At 38.6% G+C, this 25,702-nt stretch overlaps 1 protein-coding gene across 5 annotated transcripts in view; it reads left to right on the top strand.

The window, feature by feature from the left end:
• The first annotated feature begins 115 nt into the window (after positions 1–115).
• Positions 116–25,702, top strand: part of tnr (tenascin R (restrictin, janusin)) — a 139,582-nt gene continuing 113,995 nt past the window's right edge. For all 5 annotated transcript variants that reach the window (XM_058640735.1, XM_058640754.1, XM_058640763.1 and 2 more), the window contains exon 1: positions 116–358. The gene's annotated coding sequence lies outside the window, so the exon portion shown is untranslated. The remainder of the gene's footprint in view (positions 359–25,702) is intronic.

Genomic DNA, 25,702 nt, shown 5'->3' with positions numbered 1-25,702 from the left:
GAGAGAGAGAGAGAGAGAGAGGGATAGAGAGACGGAGGGAGGCAGAGAGAGGGAGAGTGTGAGAGAGAGAGAGAGAGAGAGAGAGTGGGGCAGCACTCACACGTTGCTCATCCTCTTATTTCCTCCTGCAGCTGTGTGAGGCAGAGTGCGCGGTGGAGAGGAGAGAGCACCTCAGAATCCTGGGGAAACAGCAGGACTGCATACGACTTGTGCCGAGCCACTCGGGAAGGGTGAGTCGCTGTCTTCTGCCACGCAGTGAGAGCAAGAGTCGCCAGAAAAGGACAGAGACGGAAAGTGTGAGAGGGAAGAAGATTATCCAAGGCCAGTTTAAAAGCTTGCAGCTCTTCACTCAGAGCAGGTGAGTGAACTTGTGCATGTGTTGGAGTGGGGGATGGATTTTTGGCCGGTTCGTTCAGTTTGTCATGTGTCTGTTGAGACTGTATGTGCGTGTGTGAGTCCTGTTTCTTCACTCTTGTGCTGTTGTAAATGTATTTGCCTATGTTATTCTGTGGGTTCTTTCCTGTTTTCTCCTGCTTTATTTTGTGCATCACTTCCTTTTTATAGTGCGAGTCTCTAGACATCTGTCCAGGTGATTAATTGTGGAACCTTAGTACCAATCAATCTGTTATCATGCTGAGCAGAGAGCAGCACGACAAAGCTGCTTAACGCCCGCCCCCCGCTGGTTTGTGTGTGTTTGCATGTGTACTTGAAGTGCATCTGTGTGTGAATCGCAGAAGGTGTTTATTGTAACAGGTAATTGTATTGGGGTTGAATTGCCTGAGGCATATAAGAGCATGCTTTGAGAAAATAATTGGAATTGGTTGAGCACCGATAACGGACTGTCACCAAAATGTCGAGTTCAGCATATGGTGAGATTCAACTCATCTAACAGCATTAGACTCTGGTCTTTTAGTAGGGGAAACAAAATGTAATTTTGTACACTTGAATTTCCAACTGTGGTCTAATGATGCAGGATCAGCTTAGACTGGAAACGGTTACAGTTAATACTTTTGTTTTCAAAGTTGTTCCAATCCAGTGGGCTCACATGTATGTGGAAAATAAGGTACTTTTTCGTTTTCGACCATATGTCCGATGCCTCAATACTCGTATCTTGTCTCTGCAGCTGTTAACCGCTGTATTCTTCCAGAGATAATTAATTGTGTTTCTTATTTTGAAGCATGGTGACATTTAGAAAGTCGGTCTGTATGTGTACTTTCTCTCCGTGTATTTTCTTACTATCCCTGGTTTGGAAATGCCATGCCATGGTCGTTATGTCCCACCATCCATCTGTATATGTCTCTTTTTCACTTTCACTCTCTGCTCATTTCCTGTTCCCATAACCCCCTCCATTGACAGCACCCCGACCCGCCACCACTGCTTCCCTCTTTCCCCGCGTACCGTCCTGTGAAGGTTATTGCCATATATCGAGTTGGTTTAATTTGTCAAAGTCAGCCCCTACATATTGTTTTATTGTCCGTGGTAACAACAGGGGGAACAGGTCGGAGGATATGTGTTGGGTATTAACACTATATATTGAAAAGCAGTGGCTCAAAGTACTGGAGCTGAGAAGAGGGAGGGAATGACAGAACAACGGCGGCAGTGAAAAGGAGAAACATAAGCAAAGAGAAAATGACCTATTCAGTTTCCTCGTAAACAGAGGAGCTGAGTCTGGCTCTTTTTTCATGACTGCGTGCGTGTGTGTGCAGGCTGCGAGTTGGGAGGTTTTCAGGTTATCAGTCTCTGGATTCATCATATCTTGCACAGAGCTTTTCCCTGTCTCCCATGTGGGTCTAGTGTCATTAAGCTGAGACACTGAATCTGAGAGATTACTTTTTCTTTCCCTACCTTTTTCTCTTCCTGATACATCAGGCGCTCCTCGTGTCCCTTTCTCTCCGTCTCTGTCTCTGTCTTTACCTCTCACTTGCTGTTTATCTGCTCATTACTCACTCTGTCGCTCTTTCCTTTGCTGAAACACGCACGCTGGAAAGTGTTTGTAGGAAACCGGTGCTCATAAAACATGCATCCTCTTATTGAATATAAAATGGGAGTGTTGTGTTGTGCATGTGACTGTAATTTAGATGAAACCGAGATTTGAGATGTGATAATTTGGAAAGGCAGTACTGTACTTAATGGACAGCTGTGTCTGGATTTGGAGGATGTCTCAGACTTGCATTAATTACAGCAGATTTATGGAAATGAATTGCTTTAACTTCTATTGACAAATGTAAAATTATACAAATGCTTACTCTCATTGTACATACATTTGTAGGCAGCCTGGAAAAGTGCCTGTGTTTGCTGTTCAAATTGCCAATGCAAATTATTCAATGAACTACTCAAGGAGCAGGTGGCACAATTAGTTTCTGCTTTTTTTTTTTCTCACTTTCCCAGTATATAAGCATTATATCCAATTTCTTTCCCTTCTCTGTCGTCAAGTCATTCACATTTATTTGAGCGCCAGTGGGCAACTGAACAAGATTGCAATTGTCTGTGTGATTAATTAATTATTTACATAATACTTCATTCAGGGGGAATTTTATTTTCCTGTGTGCCAGTGTTAATTGTGTTAGCTAAGCTACCGTCATTACTTATCGTTAGGGAGATGGTTAAATGTGGACATATCCAGTTCTCATTAGCGACGGCATTATCCATCAGACACTGCACTGATTTAAGCACAGTAGCAGAGAGAAAAAAAAAACTGCAGGAGGAGAAATGAAATGACAACCTACGTCAAACAGATTTAATGCTGTTATGGTACAGGAACACAGAATTTCTGCTAAACACATAATGTTTTGACGTTCATTTCGACTCGTTCTTTCTTGTGTGTGGATGTATACCAAATTGTGTAATCTGTTGCTTGTGTTTCTCAAACCTCAAAATCCTCAGTGTCACACAAAGTCTTGTGTTTTCCACAAACTAAAGATATCCAGTTTACAGTCATAGAGGAGCAAATACACTAGACAAATGGTTCTCAAACTGCTGTACGAGTACCACCAGTGGTACGCAAGCTTCCTCTGGTGGCACTTGGAGTAAAATCAGAAATACTGTTCGACTTTATATGCCAGGGTATGTGATCGGAGTGCGTAGTAAATGAAACCAATAATAATAAATTAAATCACCTGAGTCACCTTATCTCTCGCTCCATCTTAATCTAATTTCCCTGTACCAGTGTCTGAAGTATATGTGAGGAAGAGGAGGATTATGGGAGAGCAAATTATCTTTAATATTTCTTGAATATACTTGAATGTTTAACATAAATAACGTTTTTTTAATGATTTTTTTTTAAAACAACATCAAAAGGGATACATGTTTTTAGGATTTTAACCCTTTAAATTCCATTTGTTTCCCAAAATAATTACAAAATCATTTGCTTGAGTACCAGAAACACTGATGTTTTTGCTTTATAATTTTTTTGTGTAATGTCCATTACTCTCTCTCTTTACCTTTAGTGCCAAAAATGGCACTAACCTAGACAAAATTATCAAAATAAATAAGAGACAAAAATCTGCTAAAAGACAGATATTAGATTAGAGCTGAAACATTTTATTGATTAATTGACTATTAATTGATTACTAAATTAATCGACAACTATTTTGATAATCAATTAATCGGTTTGAAGCTTTTTTCTTGATTAAAAACAAGATTTGCGATTGTTTAAGATTCTTAAATGTGAGTATTTTCTTCATTTCTTTGCTCTGGATAACATAGAAATCATTAAACGTTAATCATTTTGGTTTGTGGACAAAACAAGACATTTTAGAACATCGTCATTTCCAGGTTTGACGAACACCGATCAACGTTTTTTAAGGTTTTCTGATATATTATGGAACAAACGACAGATTAATCAATTATAAAAATAATCGTTAGTTGCAGCTCTATATTAGATTTACTACTTGAAACCACAACCGTTTTTTTGGAAGTACCTCTCCCCAAGATATATTTAAACCCCAAACTGGGCATCCACAGCAAATACTGTTGCTCTCTAAACCACTGAAGCATTTCATTAACATAGACGAAGGAATATACCTATTATGCTAAAATCATCATGATACTTGACACTGGGTCTCACAGTGCAGCAAGAAAAGAAAACCCAAAAACAAAAGAAAAGTCACAGTAGTTTTCCAGTGTTTGCTGGTCGGTAAAGCCTGTCTCAACAAGACGTAAATTTCACATACGTAGCGCTGTCACTGGCAGAGAATGACAGTGCTGAGAAAGAGGAAAAACAGGGATCGATAGCAGGATGTCCAAGAATGCAGCTGTCTGCATTACCATGACCACAAAGAACATTTGTATTCCCCAACTGTTTTGATGTCGTCTGATTTAACCACTCAATTGATCATGCTGTAAAAGTGGTCAGAAGTACTTAAAAAGGACGTGTAGTGTACCGTGTATCACCGACAATTTGCACAAACATGCCAGAGGCTTGGACTCTGTTTTTTTTTTAAGTCTCCCAGGAGCTTTGTTTTTACTGTGTTGCGCATTGAGTGAATTGGGAAATGATAAACCTGATAAGATCATAAAATGTGGAAGTTAATTGCCCACTTGAAATGTGTGTGAAATACGAGAGTGTTGGTTTTAACACGAGGAAAATGTGAGATTAGGTCTTTGTCTGATGTATGTTTTATGTTGTTTACATTTAAATGTTTACGTTAGCTGTTCACCAAGATGTGTAACTCTTTGAGAAGGTATGCATCTAATCTATTATGATGTGAAATTTGTTATGCACCTTTTTAATTTTTACTTACAAGTGTTTGTGTGCAGTGCAGCTCCTTCTCCGTTCCCCCCTGCACCTGTAGGGCAAATTTTCTTCATTGGACAACAAAGTTGAACTGATCCATATCATAACATGAAGTGCTGTGTCCACAATATTCACCTTTTTCTTAATTTTAACCCATGGAATCTCACTAAACATTAAAAATAAGTTCTTTTGGCACTGCATTTCAAACAGACTCTAGAGTTCAGAGTTCAATTGGGTGCTAAGTTTCTCCGTTTCGATGATCCATGGCGTGTTATGTTGAATTAAGACCTTCTGCAGCTGGCATGTGCTATACCCCTTTTTTTTTTTTAAGTGCCCGCCTTATGAATCTTGTGGGGATATGCTTGAGCAGTTTTATTTTTATCCCCCATCTTCCAGTCCTCCCCAGTGTTTAGAGGAGCCGGGCAGGCCATGTTAATGATCCTCATTAGCCAAGGAGCTTGAATCCAAAATGGAATTCTTCCACTTCAACTGCTACGTAACATTTGGTGTTGTTCCCTGCTCTCTCTCGGTCTGTCTCCCTCTCTCCCTGCTTCACCTCCTTTCCGCACAGCCACCTCACTTAGCGACTACCATCCTTTCTCTCCTGCTTTCTCTCTCTCCTCCTACCTGAGTGTTTGCACTGGGAAATGGTGTGCAGAGGTCTTCCATCTCTTTCAACCTCTTCTTCAGATGTTTTGGTTTTTTTTCAAAATATTTAATGCACAGTGCAGGTCCCAAGGTGCTGGAGAGTACCTGTGTTTGAACGCGGTGCTTGTGTGTTTGATCACAGATGTGCACATTGCTGCTTGCTTGTAAGTCCTGTGAGAAGGAAGTTTTCCTGATGACCTCTGATACAAGTTGCTTCTCCTCCCCTGCTGTGAACAAAAAGGCTTAAAGTTCAGGTGAGAGTCCCCTCCCTGCTCCCCGTGAAGGCTGTTCAGAAGCACAATCATGTAGGCTCAAGAGACACCTTTAGCTGAAGGGTAAATATGCTCTGGCTCTGTTTATCCAACAACTGTGCTGCATTGAGAGGCAGTGGTTGTTTGATACCTACCATAGGGATTATCTTAGTTTGCACAGTCCAGGCTATACTGCATCATTTTGATACTTATCATAATATTCTGTTTATGTAACCTTTCTTTCGGAAGGGGAAAGCACACCGGGGGAAGTACGTCCCATAAAATGTGGACTGAATATATGAATTATCCTGAACTACAGCTTCTCGGTGTTCTTTTTTTCTTATTTGCAACTTAGTGCTAGTAAAAAAAAAAAAAAAAAGAGTTCATTTTAGTTCTGTTTGAATTGTGTTCCTTGTGAGTCGGTTCAAATTTGACAACAAATCTAATTTACACATTTACTGAAGTGTCATCTATTATAGTAGCAGCTGTGTCACAAGGGAGAGACTCAAAAGCATGACTCAAAACATAACAGGTTCCAAAAGTGTCGAGTCTGCTTGCAAGAGTTTCACGCGCAAAACAAGTCGAGAGGGTGAGACGGTCTTTCATCAGTCTCTAAAGTCAAGAATCTCGAGGTAAATACACAGGAAGACTAACGCACGGCTCGTACGCTTGTCATGTGGATCAAAGTTGAACTGCTGAACTGGAGAGATGATGAAACATGTTGTGTAGGTGCATCACAGCACGCAAGATAGTGCAGGGAAATCCTGGAATGCAGAGTATGGCATCACAGTCAGCAATAAAGACGACAGATATTTACCAAGAACATTTAATTTAAAGAAGCTGCTTCCAGACAGATTCTCCTCCCTCTCTTTGCTCCTGTCCTCCTTATTTTGTTATTCCCACTAAACTTGTCTGACAAGGGGCAAATAATTGTGTATCACTTCAGCAGTCAAGTGGACTATTAATCACTATTAGACTTATTACTTACTTAAAAGAAATGTAGGTTTTCCCCTAATTAACCTACTGAACTTACACCATGCAAAACAAACTGCATGTATACCCTTTCAGCTCAGTATATACAATAAGTATTTCAAGATAAGTTGAGAGAAGTGTACAAAACGGTTTAAAATGGAGGTGTTTTTTATTTTGAGCATTATCATCATCATCATCGTGCATGTACAAAGTATACCTGTTTGTGTGTGAGCATGGAGAAAGAAGAGGGAACATAAATCAGGCAAGTTCAACTCAAGTCCCAAAGTCAGTTGAGACAAGTCAGTGTCCAAAGTCTTTTGTGGCAAATCAGAAATCAACTTCTAAATCAGTGGATGCTGATCATTAAAACACAGTGGATATGTTTGTATGAAAAGAGTTGAGACTTTTTGTTACTGTTTCTTACTAGCTTTTGTTAGCAATTCTAACCTTTTTTTTTTAGTTCCTGGGGAAAAAAGCCAGCTGGAGTCCTTGAAGACCTTTTTATAAGATTTTTATTTTTTTTTACCATAGTTGGTAACAGGTAATCTCAATAGAGGTATCTTATCTGAAATTCTTTCGTTTGGTGACTCATTTGTTGCCTTTGTATGTTACAAAAACTCACATTGAGACTTAGCTCTGTTTGTGATGAACTCACAGTAGCCAGGTTTCCATTACACTGTGTAACATAATTGTCAAAGATTCAAAATGTGCATTTGCTGATGTTTAAATTGCGAAAAGTGAATATTGTTAAGAGTTAGTTCACTGCAATAGTAGGTGCTGTCTAAGTCTTAAGTCTGTCTAAGTCACCACAGTAGGATATCAAGGTGCAAGTTGATGACATAAATAAAGAATTTACATCAATATCTGTTGATATATGGTGGCATTTCATTGCTGCATTAAGTCATTTTTAGGGTCCGAGCACACGAGGTGGAGTTATTGTACTAATATTTATTTCTTGTACTAAGAAGGAGGAAATTTGCGTCTTCTACAAATGTATTCTTCCAGTACAGTGAAATGCAGAAGTGGGAGAGAAGTTTCTGCTGTCCAATTTCTAAATGTCCTTTTTATATTCACCAAAACTGTTTCCATTGAATTTATTCACATGTACTTTTTATTGACATGCCAACTTTTCCAACCCTAAAAACTTTAACGCAGTATTTATATTCCAGTATTTCTATGCGCATAAAGAAACAGGTCGATGGAAACATACCTATGGCTAGTTCTTCAGCTGCAGTGTGTGTGCTTTTCTAAAGTAGCAGAGGTGAATGGTGCCTACTGGTTCTATAGCAGCTAGGGGTGTTTTAACAGACTTTGGGGGCCCTACAGTACATCAAAGTGTGTCAAAGAAAGCCAGTGGAATCGGGTTTCCAACCGCAGTGTCATCGCTGTCTCTTGCACAGAGCCAATCATAAAATGGAAGGTCGTTTTCACAAACATGTCACAACTGTGGACTAATGTAGTAAAACTCCGCTCTCAGGTGTGAGGCTGCAGGCAATTATCCGGTTTGCAACACCCCTGCTGATGGTAGAGAATAAAATCCAACTTTCTGGTCCATCTTGAATAGTATTAGTTTAATTTTATATATTCATTGTCAATAGTTGAGATTTTGTACACCACATGGAATGAATATTTAAAGCTTGGGTATAGCTTAAACCAATAAATCCATTATTTAAATTTTCTTAATCTCACCTAGAATGCTGTTCTGTTGCTATGTGACTTTTCCTCCCACAGAGTGTGTCAGTCATTTCCACCCCCACTGACAACACAGTGTGTTGCAGTTCTTTTCTCGCTGTACTTTCATTTGGGTGATAAAAAGCGATATCTCCCGGTAGCTTGCTCTCACTCCAGGATAACGGCTAAATTGACTCTTAAAAAAACAGTTTTTGAATGGAATACCGAACCAGTGTATAACAAATGAATCAAATCAACACCTTCACATACCAGGTAATTGCATGTGTGATTAAGAACTATGACAGCTCTTTGTTTCTGTGAACTTTCCATCTGTCTGCCATTTACCAGAATTATGTCATTAACTTAATATGTCCTTAGCTCTCACAAAAAGCCATTCTCATTCCTAGCACACGCTGAACAATTATATCTGCTTCAGTTGTGCCATTTGCATAATTCCACAGAATATGCATTTGCATAGATAAGTTTTTTCCACTTAATATGCAAAACAGAGCTGTTGTGGGTTAGTTTGCACAAGATATATCCAATAATTGGCAACTGATATATTTGCTTAGAATAACAGGGTGTTTGTCTCTGCTTTTAATCATTTGTATTAATGTCATTTGGTGACATAGTTACTTGAATCACCTTAAGGAGATCTGCATCAGAAATGGTAGAGAGGGTTTCTCAAAGGACATGATCATCAGTCAATAAAAAGGTTAAATCAGGGCCAGGGTAGTGGGATGATAAAGGATGGGTTCAAAGTTTAAAATAGAGCTGTGAACTATACGTAGACACTACAGAGGATATATCTTATTGCTTACCGTAATGCTGGTCGTGAACTAGGGATGGATTTTCACACTACTCCTACTTTTATCGATCCGGTACTTTAACAGTGCTTTCCCTAGTTCTTTTTGTTACTTATTTCATAAAAAAAATACAAAAAATATTAAGTAAAAATAAAATTTGTGTAGTTCTAATTCTTAACATTTGAGAGTCATAAACAATGCTGTTTCAATGCAGTTATTTTGAAGTATAATGTTATATTTTAATAAAAGTGTCCTGTACTCTGGCTTGGACCAGGGTGCCACAACTTATATACATATTTTATATGTAAGTATATATTTGCATATATTTTATTACACTTAACAATTAATTACACATTTTCTCATTTTTAACCATTTCAAACATAACTCATAAACGAATATCTTTGAACTAACAAATGGTTACTATTAACTCATACATAATTGAACTGACTTTTCATGGATTCCTGCTAGAATAACATACCTGAGGTGGAGGGGGACACAGGAGATGTGCTAAGCGCGAGGTCTGTGTGTGTAAGAGAGAGAGAGAGACAGACGGACAGGCAGTGGGATTATGCCCCGCCCCCTGCACTGACGGCCTCTGACAAAGACGTACGCAGATCTTTCCTCAGGATTTGGAACAGTGAAAATTAATCATAGACAAGCGGCTTAATTTGTCAAATTGTAGAATATTAAATACCTCCACCAGCACTGATAACATCAGGCTTATCGATACTATGGCATTTCAAAATTGACACCTGGGGCCTTTTTTGCTCCTCAATTTGATAATTATATGCTTCTATGGCCAAAAAACCCTATCACGATTAAATACTTTCTAATCTGTTGATATCCATAATTATCACTATCTAATGACAGATAAATAAAGATGAGTTTTTGTTTCTGAGGCAAATTGAAAAACAAAACACTGTGAATTGTGGTTTTAAACCTCTTTATTGACAGATAACAACTAACACTTGTTAAACGAATGACTTTTTCCACAAATCTTAGGCATAGCAATTATGTTTTGTGTGGGTTTGCATGTAAATATTTTATCAATACATAACCTTATTATATTGATATTTAAGAAAATTATACAAGATATTTTGTCATTAAATAGTTGCCCAGCCCTATCTGGATCACAAACTTAATCATATCTGCTCTAAAAGTTAATGTCCTGTACCTTTCCTGTAAAATTTTAAGGAAATTGGTTCAGTAGATTTTCTCTTGTCTTGCTAACAATAGCTGACATGCAAACAGGCAGATAGACGAACAACAGACATAAAAAAAGGAACGCTAAGTTAGATTTGCTCTGATAAAAACAGGAAATCAATACAGTATCTCTTGCACCAATCATGTTTTGTTGCAACACAAAATCCAGACAATATATGCAATACAGACTTTTTTATTGATTTCTCCCAGTCGACTTCTGTCTCTGGAAAATGTGGCATTTTTCAACCCAGTAAAAGAAAGTAAAAGTCAATAAGATGCCCCTCTCACCACGTTTTGTCATCAGATTTGTGATGCCACCGAAATACTGTAAGTTACATGGTGCGTGCAGTTAATATTTCAATATATATTTTGTTGTAATTTCCTCTCTGACTTCTTAAAAGATGAGTTTTAATGAATAAAGCAATCATCATTAAGGATATGATCAGACTTTTGTGGATTCACTACTCAATGCCATAATGGTGATTATGCTTAGTTGATGAGGCTTTGTCTGTGCTCGTATGTCAAAAACACAGAGTGTAGTTGTTCCGTGACAACAGAAAGTCATCAGTTGTTTTAATTTATAGCCACGAAGAAAAACAAGCAGGCTAAGAAAGTGACATGTTGTGACTATGACTTCCTCCATCATCAGTCGTCAGGATTGTGTACGAGCACAACCCTTATGCAGATAAATGATTCATCATTCCACTTTATGAGATGCAGAGGTGCTGCTGGGTGGGATTTTTAACTTTGAGAGATTGAGGCCAGGTTTAGTAATCTGAGTTTTGAGGCTTTTTGCTAAGCTTTGTATTATGAGTCTTAGCTGCATATTTAACAAGCAGAAATGATTTAGTTTTCCAAAGTGAAACTTATTTTCATTTTAATACATATAGAAAGTCAATCACTAATGATACAAGCAGTCGGAACATGTTTTTTTTTTTTAGCCTAGGCCTGGCATTACGATGTCTAAACACATTTTTCATGTGTTTTCTTCGTGTGGACTCGGTGTTCCTTTTGCCCTCTGTGTGAAAATATAGAAATGAGACTATCATTGAAATTGGAGCCAAGATACTCACTGCTCACTAAGAAGTTAAGTGTTGTGGAGGTTGTATGTGTTGCAAAGAAATTGCTGTTTCTTGGTCAAACAGATTTTCTATCTCAACCGCTTTGACTCGTATCATTTGCAGTGAATTCCAGATATAGTACCCTAGATATTTATTCAGAAGTGTGTTAAATTTAATAGGTAGTCAAAGGCAGACCCATTTTTCACTCGATATGTCTTCTGGCCTATTTTATTTTTAGTTTAGTTCAGTTTTAACCTCGATGTGGTACTATTCAGCTTTCACGTCTACGAAAATGTTTGGTCTTGTGTGAATCAAATAGAAACCTGCTAGTACACATACAGTTGTGGTATGGTACATAGAATCGTAACTAGAGTTGGGTTTCCTCGGTCCTCTGCACAAATCTCGCAACACAATTGCAATCATGTGATACTTGACTGCGAGAGTCTCACACAAGCACAAGCCGTTGATTCATGTGAAGCTAGCGGCTTCATGGAGCTGAGTTTGCAGATTTGTTCTTTACTTCGAATCTATAATGTAGAACTCGACATACTTCTACAATCTTTTAATAAGCAAAGAAGGTGTGGATGCATTTACACTTATTTTATGCATATATGTTATTTTAGTCTCTTGTAATATTTATATTTTTCTTATGTATATTTATACTTTTTTTACAAAAGCATCTCTTTTTTACTTTTTTTACTTTTTACTTTATGCTGGTGTTTTTTGAGTGGACAGCAAAGTAAGAATTTCATTGTACAGGGAAACGTGTTTCTTTACTGTGCATATGACAATAAACACTTTGAATCTTGAATCTTGAATCTTGAATGCATGGCAAGCTGCGCTCAAAGCACCCTCTCCTGGATAATTTATTACTTTAAAATATCTGCTGTTTTTCTAGGCTGGATATTTTGAACTTGAACTGGTTGTTAATGTTTATGAGTCTGAATTATCACCTTTGACTTTACTGTAGAGTTGCACTGTGTGGTCATATTAATAAACATGTGTTCATGTGACTACTTTGGAGGCCATTTTTTATGTAAACATTAATATTTTGGATGATGCACCAGGTTGTAGAGATTCACATTTTATACAATGTGCAGTGTTGGTGCTGTGAAAGTCTGAAATATCTCTAAATGTATCTATATTGGATCACATTGAATTGAATCAGCACCTTTTGAATCGGAATTGAATCGAATACAGGAAATTAGGAAATATAAAATGCTTCAAACAAAGCGGCAGCTGTCTAATAATCTCAACCATTAATCTTGATGATATTCACAGACATTTTAAGAATAATCATCAGGCTAGACATGATAATTAACTAATTTTGTGACTAATCCTAACATTACGCACCATTACACTGTACACTCTGCTGTCTAGATCACTGAGATTTGTGACATTTGTGGCACTATTTGAGCACTGTGAGAAACTGAATGACTCAGTCACAGCTATTGGGTCACAAGGCAGTAAGTACTGCTGTGCTGCTGATTAAATTCACCCAATAATTAAGCAGACATCATTGATTCCTTGCAGAGAAATGGAGGTTGTGCATGTGTGAGAAAGACTTTCTTTTAGTGCTGTGCTTCCTGTAGCCCCTGCAGCAGTGGGCCAGTCAGATATGTGTAATTTGGGAAATGAGTAGAAGTCAATTCCACTTAAGCAGACAGTGGTGGTTTGACACATTGATGTTGCATGCATTGTTGACTTCTGTCATTTTCCTCCTCTCTGACTTCCTCTGTAATTGACCGAGCGATCGAAGGGAACGAGAACATGTGGCCTGGATTATGATTGCATGCGAGTTTAATGTGGGTTTCAAACCAAAGACATACTGTGTAGGACTGTTGTGTGTGTGTGGTGATTTTAATTACTAGTGCATGTTACTGAGAGTAAGGTTAAAGGTAGGTTCATAAATGTTGTGATACAATTGATTTATGCTTGTGTGGGTTCCTGTCTGTCTCTACTAGTGTTGCGTACCTCACACCTGCGTGGGCATCACATGAAGCAACAAGCTGTTTTACTTTAAATGCCAGCAATTTTTTTCAGGCATCTTGGTTATGCTACCACAGTTGACTACCAAAGAATCAATTATGTAAATTAAGGAGAATTAATTCTAGCTGCATTTTTCCCCCTGGTTTGTGAAACAATATAGAATCCCTGTTATACTGGTCCTCAAACTGTGGTCAACCAAAATGGAGTCAGTTATTCTGTGTATCCAGGGTTACATGAGTGAAAGTCATACACATGTCTTGCTGTGGTTCAGTGGTTCTTGGATGGGTATGAAAGACAAGTTTAAAATTCAGTTGCAAAATTACACGTTGGAAAAACATTCAACACTTCATATGAGTTCAGCAATTTTTTCCAAGTGCATCAAGTGTCTTTGGAATTGGAGGAAGCAGTTGCTCCTCCTGTTTGACAGCTCCATTCTTCTGCTTAAGAGACTTTTTTTTAATAAAAGCTTAGTGTGCTCCCCTTGCCCTTAAGCAGACTATCTAGTCTGCGATAATCCAAAATTCAAGAGGAAGGTCCCATTAGGTTGCAGTGTGCAACTTAACAGCAGTTAACAGCATTTTGTCCACACACCCACATTTGTTTTTTTCTTGTATTGAGCAAAGCACGTAAAAAAAATAATTATTAATCATCTAAGAGGCTGAAAAATCTGGGCTCTGAAATAAACACTCAGCAATTAGTTGACTACCAACATAGTATATGAATAATTAAGTAATAGGTTATTAATCACTTTTTTCAATGAATTATTGCAAGATTTTCATAGTCTCGGCATGAGCTTGGCATGAAGATATGATTTGAAGTATTTACACACTCTTGGTCTTTTTTTTTTTTTCTTTCCTCCAAGGTTTATGACTCAAAGAAATTCAACAAAAGTCGCAATAAACTGCTGCCTAGCAATGTTTCCGTTCCTTACCAGGCTGACATTTCCTGCAAGAGAACAACACGTTGCGGCAGATGCTTATGCACATTTAAAATCAAGTCGGGATATAGAAGTGAAAAAGCTAAATCGTTTATGCAGTCTCTGTTTATTGTGTGCAAGCAGAGGCGGACAACCAAAACAAAGGCATTTAACATTTAAGTCTGCTATGTTGAAGAAAGTGAATGAATAATGCTCCCTGATATGACAGCAAAATGATCCATACATATTTTACATTAGCTTGAGGAAATGCAGAGTTTGTTCTCACACTAGCTCGTCTAAAGAGACGACAGTAAATATTTGATGAGTAAATTACAGTGGTAGAAGATTATTCTTGATTTTATGTAAACAATAAGGAAGATCCTTTTTCCCTTAAATTTTTAAGTTTTGCTTCTCATTTCTCTATATTTAACAAATTGTACAAATTGTTACTGCTAAACATTCATCTAATGGCACGTTTCAATCATAGCACAGTTCGGTTGGGTAAAGTACTGTACAAGTTAGAAGAGTAAAACCCTCAGTCAGGCTTGCGTTTGACTGTGAACTGTACCTTTACTTGGTAGGCAGGGTGTGCATTGTGCCTGATGGCCGTGCCAGTGATATATGTAGTGTGACGTTGTACCGGTTCGCCAACAACGAACAACATCGAACGCCCCACAACAGATGACAACACAACGGAGCAGCTCATTTTTTTCTGCTCAGTTTGGGGCTGCTTGTCTCAACAAGATGTCAAACTTGTATGAGAATAGACTATGGGCGCAAGATAGAGACACTTTTCTGTCGCCCAATCAACTGACTGTTGTGGGTCTAGCTCCACCCGTACCGTATCATTACTCTGGTATTCTAAGGGAAGGGTACTGAAAAATGGAATGGTTGGGGATGCTTATTTTGGTACTATTCCTAATGGAAATGCAAAAAAACGAGTACCACATTGAACTGTTCCACTCGGTGGAAACACGACAGTTAGGAAGGCACCCTAACTGTCAATCCAACATCACTGTTTCTATTTCCTTCATATGTAACATCCTTCTCTCTGCATGGTATAGTACTGATTCCTATTTTGTAATTAGGTGATTTTTCTTTCATCAAAATTGGTGGAAAAACAATGTTTTTCTATGACAAAAAAACAAAACAAAAAACATTTAGCATGAACTGGACACTTCTGGCTCCAACAAATTTTACCTAATATGATTATTATTTAGTTAATCCCAAGTAGTAGTACAGCCTTACTCTATATAAAGTAGTCAAGCTCATCAGTCACTTCCAACATTTGAATATTTTGTACATTTGGATACTGCTTATTATGAGTGCAGTTTAGCTCAGGAGGCAATGTACGTCATCATCTAACCAAAGGTTTGATGGTTTGATTCTAAGTACAAATTCCCTTTGAGCACTGTCATTGATTGGTTGGTTGGAATTTAAGGGCATTCTCTCGGGTGACTATTTTTTTTGTTGTTGAACAATTAAGACACAAATGTTTCTTGTTTAACACCAGACTGTTAAACCAGAAAGAGCACAGACAATGATCTCATTCACTCATTCAGTCTGTCTGATGCTCGCTCTTCCTCTGATTTTTTCACCCTCTTTGTCACACTTTGCAGTCAATTTTCAAGGCCTTTTTTTGTGCTTGCTGAAACTGGCAAATAGCATTGTTCCAATCAAGCGTGTTGGACACAGATCAAAACAGCTCATTGAAAGGTCACTGGCTTTGTAGATGATTTGTATGAAAATTAAAGCTGAAGTAGTATTTGTACCTAATTATAAACTTAATAATTGACCCTGATCATTTCAGAATTAATATTTACACTTTATGGTTCGACCCATTTTGTAGTTAACATGTTAAAACAATGCACAAACCAATAATAAGCCATCTGTGTAATTTGTATTAAGAGACCTAAATATGTACAGTTAAGGGTTTAGGGTTTAGGATGTGATGTCCAGTTTCTGGTTTTAACCTGAGATTTAAAGTGGACCTTTCAATTCAGTTTTTTTCAAAGTACTGTGATTGATTATATAGAAGATAAAACTTCTACTTTAAAAAAAAAACAACCTTTGGCCTTGATCTGTTGTGGGTAATGTAACAACTAGCAATTGATGTCAGAATTTAGTTTATACCGCTCCAAATATTTTCACAGTTGATGTAAAGAGCATGCCCTCTTCTTTTATAAAAGTAATAGATTTTCTTATTTTTCGTGGACCACAATGTAGTTTTCATTTCGAGTGTCTTTCTTCTCTCGCTGTAACACATGACCGATGATATTTTATACACCTAGCGCCCACTTTTCAAAAGGCATTGACTGACCTTTATTGAAAGAAATGCTCATTTTACCATGCATCAAATCAAATCCTGGTGCCAAGTCAGACGTCTGGTGGAAGAATTTTCTAAAGTACCAAAAGAAAAAGGCAAGAAAACGTAACGGAAATTTAATTTAACCTGTTACCTTCAGATGTTTTTGTGGTGAAGGTTCTTGCTGTCACTGAATAACTGTCCATATTTATGGGATAAGTGCAGTTAATTGTGATGACTGTTGAATGCATTCATGGCTTTGAATGCAGTTAACCTGATTTGCCGTGCCTGCCCAGAGACGCTCTGAGTCTTGATTTGGATCTCTTAAGTGAGCCGTCTCCTGTGAAGGCAGAAAATAACTAGATCTGCTGCTTTTCCCTCCTTCCATCTACATCTGTCCTAAGTTTAAGATGTTTTTTTATTGTACGTTCATGGGAGATCGAATTGAAATGTGTGGTGCACACAAAATCGAAACAACAAAAAGTGATGCCATTGTAACTTGACAACAAAAGCACTGAATATTGGGATAGGGAAATATTCCATCTTAGACAATGAGACAAGGTGGTTAATTACCCAGTTCATTTCTAATTAGCAAAATGAGCAGTGCAGGGAATGTGGCGGAATAGGGAGGGTTGCTGTCATTAGCTGGATGGATTCTCTGTTTTGCCGTGTGTTGCTGCTGAGATAGGCCCTGTGCCTGGAGATGGGGCAGGTTTTGCATCCAGCGGCTGCACCAATGGTCATTCAGAGGGAAGTAATGACAGACAAAAAAGCTAAATAATAATGTTTTTGGCACAGAAAAGAGCAATTCTATGTGAGGGATGAACAGCAGGCCAAAGGAGATGGAAAAAATTAGGAGGATTACCTGAAATCTTATAGTATCACCTAAAGTCAACATTCCCTGCTCTGTCATGTAGGTATTAGATAACGCACAACTATTTATTGCATATTTTCAGTTGGATCAGTTTAATTTAATTTCAAGTGCATATTTCCTACAAATATCACATTCCCTATCTTATTCATGCACGTCATGCTGTAATACCCCATAAATATGTTTTGCAAAGTGGACCAAAAATTCCAGAATTTCAGAACCTGGCTTCCCGTTTGACAGTGCACACTACTCCAGTCGGCTGCCACAGGCATGTGTAAGATGAGAGCATGGAAGCAGGAAGCCATGAAACAAATTGGATAAATGTTTTTTTTTCTGAAGGAACGTTTAAATGGGATGCAGAAATCTTATTGAGCCAGTCATGCTTGAAATTGGATGAAATCCCACATTAACAGGATATGAGAGATTCAGCATTCACCTTTTGTTAACTCCTCTTTCCCTGTCATTGTCCCCCATACAGGACTTTGCATATAGGACCAATTTTTAGAGGGTTTAGATCATACATAACATACCCTGGTTGTGCAAACATGCACAAGTGCATGCCAAAGGATTAAACGGTTTTGTCTTCGGGCACGAATGAATCTTGAAGTCCATGGCTGTATATAGACAAATTAAATAAAATTTAGTTGTGTTTGAGTGAGTGTAGTATGTTCAGCCCAACAATCCCAAGTATCTACGTGTTTCAGAATTGTATTATATTGTATTTCTTTCTTTAAACCCCCTTTCAGTATTTAGTATTGGAGTATTGTGTTTGACATCCTCTTCAGGGACTTCAGGGACACAATATTTCTTTCCTCTGATTGATGCATCATAGCCAAGTGTAGCACTTAAATGATCTGTTGTGATGAACAATTTGGTCTAAGGCCAAGGTCAACATCTTTTTTCTTGCCTCATGAACAGGATCTCTCCGGGAACAGGATCTCTCCGAAATTTAAGAACATTTCTTCAATTTCAGTACAAACCTTCACTTAGACTTTAAGGTCCAGTATGGAGGAATTAGTGACATCTAAACGTGAGACTCTTCCACTCACCCCTCCTATTCCCACTAATGTTACACAAGTATAGGGTCTTTGTATTCCAGAAAGGATGTTCTCCTCTGTTTGCATAGTAATGCAAAATGTACTCTGGCCATTTGGATGCTCAGGCTACTGTAGAAAATGTGGTGGCACAAGATGGCGGCCTCTGCAAAGCAAGGATCCTGCTTTGATATAAAAAGCCTATTCTAAGGCTATGAAAACCATTCAATTTTTAAATGTTACACACTGGACCTTATATGGAGATTTGATTTGAATTGTGTAGATGACTTTAAACTCAAAACTTTATATTTATATTTTTTCACAACTGTTAAATGTCTGGACAGATATGAATGGAAACTGCAGCTTAACAATTACCTCTTGTTTTAATGAGTTTTGGCATTAATTTCCTTCTTCCTTTGTGCCATTTGGCTGTTATAGCCAGTGTTGTTCAAAGTGGCAGCATCTGTCCTCATTCTCTCTCTCTCTCTCTCTCTCTCTCTCTCTCTCTCTCTTTCTTTCTCTTTCTCTCACACACACATTGTTCTCTCTGAGTTTTTAACTCCTTGCCATCCCGTCTCTCCCTCCACTTCTCTGTTGCTTTCTTTTACGCTGAGTGTCACTGTTCGTTTTGTGCCCAGAAAGGCAGGCAGGCTCATCCGACTTCCATCCAAAAACTTGAGATGCCTCGTCCAGACAACTGAATGTGTTTGGTTCCACTTTGGCAGAGACCGATTGCGTCATTTACTGCTTGTGTGTTCATATTTTATGGCTTTGTCTGACCAATGTCAGTGCGGGACAATAGAGACCTGGGTCTGTAAGGGCTGTAAGGGCTGTAAGGTTCACACGGTTTGCTCCTCCCTGCCTGAATGTTTTCCTGTTGCTATGCTTGATTCTCTCTTTCCCTTGTTCTGCGCCTTTCTTTCTCAGACACCCACACTGTCTTCCCTGCCAGAGATGTGTCCAGAACTGTCTAGTGCCAGACATAATGCAAAGCCCGACAAGAACTCCCTGTTCACTGCCCCATATCAGTCAGTTACTGTCCTCTCTCTCTCACATGCACACACACACACACACACACACACACACACACACACGCACAGTGTGGTGAATGTGTGTGGATTGGTGTCAGCCCTCACTATGTTAACAAACAAATCATCAGTGTCCTAATTTCTGTGTTGCTTAGAGGCTTGTTTCCAGTCTATGGACAGATTTGACAGTGATCAATAAGCTGCTGTGTGTGTGTCTGTGAATGTGCGGCTGACAGTGTTTCCATGCTTACGTGTGTGTGTGTCTGAGGTTGTTTGTGGATCATTAGGCGCCTCTGGGGATGGCACTGTTCGGTTTTCATTTGGCACACATCACGGAACAGGGCAGTCATGCCATTGAAACAACCAAGTCTTCACACTGATATATAATCAAAGTGTGCTGGAGAGCTGGATAGCATGTATGACATTGCATGGCAGCCTACTGAAGCAGGTTGTCAGGTTTTCTTTGTGCCGCCCCCCCCCCCCCCCCCCCCCCCCCCCCCCAAAGAGCCTTCAAGTTGTGATGTATAATTAATTAGCACACTTATTTCATTGAGAGTCTTATTGAGCTGGATTCTAACCGGATTCAGGGAGGGACAGTTTTTGTGAGTCACTTGGTAAATGTTGACGAGAATTGTAATGGGACATCAATCTAAAGCTAATGTCAAAAGTGAAAAGAAATACAGTGGCGGTCACTAGATTAGTTTGGAACAAGAGAGCCAAATGCAGAACAGAGCCAAAAACTCAACATGAGTTAAGTTTAAATTAGCCACAAAATAACATATACACGGCACTGGTTCTCTAAAACCTGGAGTATAATCCTAATCAATGTCAGTGGTAAAACCAGTGTGCCGAAAATGTCTGTTAATGTCTGCTGTGGAAACTGTGGAAACTGCTGTGATGTGGTGTGACATTTTGAGATTTGATCCAATTCAGCAACTATGAACAAATAAATGCAAACACGTCTTCATACAGTATTTGACCTTTATAATAGACTTTTATGGAAAACAATTAATCAGCAATGGAGAGGAGAAGACATGATTGGAGATTCAACTCTGAGATGTAAAACTGTGTGAAGTGCAGAGAAAATCAAATGTAGAGAAAAAAAAACAACCCAATCACTGGGTTTTGGTTTGGCAGCCCCTTCCCCAGGCAGACATGCATGGGCAGATGGCTGTCTGACAGCCACTGGCTTTCTCTCCAACAAAGTGTGTGACCCATATCAACTCTGCACTACTCCGCTGGGAGTGGGATTAAATCGGATTAGCTGAACCTAAAACACCAGTTTCTTCTTGAGAAAAAGTGACACTGTTATTGACACATCCCTAACCATCCCCAGGCTCATGGCACACACTTTGCATATCCCACGAGATGGAGAAGACTCTGCTGTCCTGGTTGTCATTGGCGGACGGGGATTGATTTACTGTTTTTGTGCCTGACAAACACAGTTTCATCCATCTACATTTTCCACGAAAGTGTTCCTTTCATTCTGCTGTCCAAACACACTGAAAGTCATCAGTTTGTACCAGATGCAGCTGTTGTGAAATGGAATACAGTCTAAAAATATCTGGTAATTATGTTGATTAAAAAAAGGAAAATGTACCAACACAGTTATATAGAAAAATACATATTAAATCTGAGTCAGAGATTACGGTAATAATAAAAAAGAAGAGCCACAGCCTCTTATACACTTTTAGCATTCATTTCATTATGCATATTTCTGCTAATCCACTTTACGCTTTTCAATTATTCAAGTTGCTGTTGAATAAATCCCTAAATGTTTTTTCTTGATTCATTATTCATAGTTGTTGGCATTTAGTGAATTCATTTGTATATGGGTATAGATTTATGCCATTAGAAGAAATTGTATAATTTTTATTTATGGTGATTGTGGTCTTGGACATAGGAGGGCGACATATATTGTGCTAAAAAGCTAAATATGCACGTGTCAGTATTATTACAGTTAGAGTAGTTTGGCACAACTGTAACTGTGTTTCAACTTCTTTTATGTTATACGGTCAACCTTTTGCAGAGAACTAGAGGTCAGTATGATGACATAAATTCAGTTTCAGTACGTTCATGTGCTCATGCACATTGTGTTGAAGATTGTTTGCCTGTGTGCGCACGCTTGAGACATACATAATCAGACGAGAAACAAGAAAGAGAAATCGATGAAAGGAGAACATTTCCAAAGATGAAAAACTGTTCAAGGGTGAATATGAAGACAAGGAGACAGAACTACAAATGTCAGGACCTGTGGGAAGAGGAGAGAGAAGCAGAGAGGCAAGACTTGCTGACCCTGGTCAGAACCACATTGATAGTGTTGTCATGGTAACATGTATGTGTCAGACTCCGGTTGAATGGCACTCGATTTGAAATTGTGTGTGTGTGTGTGACAGTCTGGCCTTGTTTAGACTGCAGCCCAAATCAGATTTGTAAGCGTATCTGATCCGAAACTGATCTTCCTGACCATCTGTTCGCATTGCAATTGCAAGTGATCAGATCTGATCTGCCTGTGTCCATATTGACATCATCTTCCACATGGATTTGTACAGTTACAGAAAAACAACAAAACGGACGACAGAAATCTGTGCCTGTTGGTTATGTGGAGCCGCGACTTTACCAAATGCCAGAGAAGACAAAATCCTGTTTTTTAAAACTATTGTCTTCCACTGTGTCGATGATTTAAAGCACCTCCAATTAACTTCCATCTCTACGGATCTATGTAATTTGTGTTCTAGTCATTTGAGTCAAGCTTTGACGCAAAAGACATTCAAAACCACCTCTGTATGTGGTTTGAATCAACTTTGGGAAAATCGGATTTCAAGTGTATTTCAGCTGTCCAGCCTGCCAAATAAAATCTAACTAGATCCAATATGGATTTGCTTAAAAATCTGCTTTGGGCTGCAGGCTAAAAAAGGCCCATGAAGATCAGCCTTCACCATTATGAGCAACAGTGTTTGGAGCTCAGAACCTACATAAACAGATGCAGAGTTCAACCAAGTGGATGAACCTGTAGCTGTAGGTGAGGAAAAACTGTGACCTTCCTTTTTGTCATGCTTCAGTGAGAAGCGACACAGATTTTGTCAAAAACAAACAACCAAGAAAATCCTTATGACATACAGGGGTGTATTGGCACTGTAGGAACTCCTGAGTTTTTGCAGATATTGGAAAATTCCATATCAACCACAAGTTTTTATTTATCTGTTTATTTTTAGCTTTGTGAAACACAAGGGTAATTATTCTAATCACTGTTGCACTTGAATCACTTGTGCCTGTTTCACAATCCCCTACACTGTATGCAATGGACATTAAGCACTATTCATGTTACTCACTCCACCTGTGCTGGTTAAAATATTTTATCTTGGGCAAAACATTTGCAAAAGCTCACAGAAAGTGTACGCAAAGATAGCCCATTCTCCTCTCTTGGTTGTTGCTGTACATTTACCCCTTAAGACCTTAAGATTCTAACCTGTTTACCAACAGCTTGACACATACTGACTCTCAGACCCCCAGTGACTTCCCAACAGCCATAGTCAACTCCCCATGTTCAATAACATGAGTTCTACACTGTCTAATTCAATGTGTTGCATCAACACTCGTCTTTTGGTGCCTCTCTCTTCCTGCTTCTCCCTCTCTCTTCCTGCTTCTACTTCTCTCTGCCTTCCTGTCTTTTCTCTGGCTGAAGTTGGGAAGGGACTACAACTACCCACTTTTGTTGTTAGTGCAGGGTTGAAGGTCAAGACAAATCATGCTGCCCAGTTTTTGTAAGCCGGAGCACAAGGGGAGGGTTAAGTGGAGAGGCTGAGGCTCAGTGAGAGACTGGAGAGTCGATTGCAGCTCAGCGGCAATGATCGAATTTATAGAAAATCATCAAGAGGATAATCACAATTTGGGTAAAGCTATGTCAATTTAAAACTTGAGAGAGAACTATACACTTCAGCTTTGGAATATGCACTCGGACAACTATTTGCATTAGTGAGTCGACCTTGATAATAAAGCAACAAAGGTCATTGATCCAAATCTATATTAACGACATGTGTGGTTTTGAATGTTAAGCATGACTTCATTTTTAATACATCATGAACATTCTGTTGAGCTAAAAACTTTTTACTTAATTTGTGAAGAAAGTCATTTTTATTTGATGAAGAAGAGTAGTGTATTCACTAATGGTTGGTCTTTTATCTATTATTACGAACCTCCCGAACTTCCCCACACATAGAATTGTATAATTTTCTGTACTTATTAGATGTATTTATCTGTAGATGTATGTATTAATGTACATTTAAATATGCATTTCTGAATAATTTTGCTTAGTAAAACAGTTGTTGCTTGAAACAGCTGCTTGTCCTCTTAAATCAGGGTATAGAGAAATTCAGATACATATATGTGATACACAGATATTAACCTGGCTAACCTGGGGAAACATGGCGTGTTGGCCTTCCACCAGTCAATAGGATTTACATCCAGAGGAAAGTTTGTCACAGAGGAAATTTTCTTTTCACCGATTCAGTGCTGTAAGATGAATTTGAAAAGTAATTGACAAGCAGCCGCATCATTGCTTTGGCTGCACTGTTCCCTGTCTGAGTTGTGGCACTATGTCAGAGCGTAGTGCTTTCCACTCACTCTGCTGTTTCCTGCTTTGTCTTTGATGGTTTATGCATCAGGTAACCGGAGTGGAGCCATTTATCATTTCTGATAATTTATGCTTCAAAACGTGAAACCCGGGTCCATTCAGGCTGCTGAAGAAACATCGTCCGTCCATAAAGCAACTCCCTTACCTAAGTTACATATAAAAAGCTTATTTTTACGATATGTAAGTTGTATGTATTACACATTTATACAACCACACTTAAGAGTAGAACATGAAATAAATCATCATAATAAAGTGTTACACACTCGACCTATAGGTATAGTTATTTACCTATATATCTTGTTCTTTGTAAGCATCGTTAATTTGCACATCACAATGGCTCCAGCATCACATCCAGTGGAAGACAATGATTATTACATATTGCATGTTATTGCATTAGTTGCAGGTGTGATGTTTGTTTTGATGTGCTCAAATTGTGATCATAATCATCAAAGAAAAACTGAGAAACCAAGACACTAGATATGGAATATGATTGATGCTGTTTAGATGAATATGGAATATAATTGTTTTGTCTCAGCCTAGTTTATGACGGTGTTTACCATGCATAACACATGTAATAAAAGACAATTTATTCCAACAGTTTTAGGAAAAAGATCATAAAGTACTGCTGAGGGCTGCCGTAGATGAGCTAGTTTCCTGTATGGATGTGGGCTGTCTCTTTATGACTGCTTGGTAGATGGTGGCAACCTCTCGCGAAAAATGGTGGCTTTCAAAACTGTATCTTCCTGTTCGAACAGGTAAATCATTCCACCTGAGCAGCTCCATTTTGTCACTCTGTCGGAGGGGAGTGCTTGATGTGAGCAAGGCAGCCAAAGGGAACTGTGTGTGAGTGTATACAGTAGGTGTAAAGTGCTGTATGTGTGTGAGTGTTTTAGAGGAGGAGACTATGTATGTTTCCTTTCCTTTTAGCACAGAAAATAAGAAACAATCTTCAAACCTGAAGCATTCTGACAGAGTTCAGTACAGGTTTGTTGTTGAGATGTGTGTTTGGTTTTTGAAAGGCTCCTCGGAAAAGCAGAGTGAATGTCTCTTTCGTGCAAGCAACATTTAACTGGAAGACCTACTTTAATGGCTGAAAAGTCTATTAAACTGATGGTGCCACCTGGCTATTTTTGTCAGCTGCTTTATGCCCGATATGAGAAACGAGCTGGGTATTCTCTATTCATCCAATTTTATGAGCTCTGCAACCTCAAATGAGTCCTCACCCCCCCCAAATATGCTGAGGTAACTTGTGCTGTAAGGACATTGATATTTAAATTATGATGGGAGGAATGGTCATGATCATTTAGTTCTCCCTAGGTTTTATACAGTCTATTCATATACAAATTGAAATTATGAATATTAAGATTATTCTAGTGGAAGTTAAGTAAAGGAAAATTGGTCATAATTATTGCTGAAAAGTTGGAGGTCTCCATGTTGGACTGTCCATCACAGCAACGCATTGTGTCGTTGTGCCAATACAGATGAGACAGTGCGAGGGGGCAGAGAATGAGCTCATTCATTGGGCTACAGTCCTTATTTAGTGCAGCCACAATTTCTTTTGCTGCCCGCCAGCCCCCAA

Source organism: Solea solea, chromosome 1 (genome assembly GCF_958295425.1).
Source record: "Solea solea chromosome 1, fSolSol10.1, whole genome shotgun sequence".
Classification (NCBI taxonomy): domain Eukaryota; kingdom Metazoa; phylum Chordata; class Actinopteri; order Pleuronectiformes; family Soleidae; genus Solea; species Solea solea.
The sequence above is the reverse complement of the archived record's forward strand: the minus strand, read 5'-3'. Positions and strand labels throughout refer to the sequence as shown.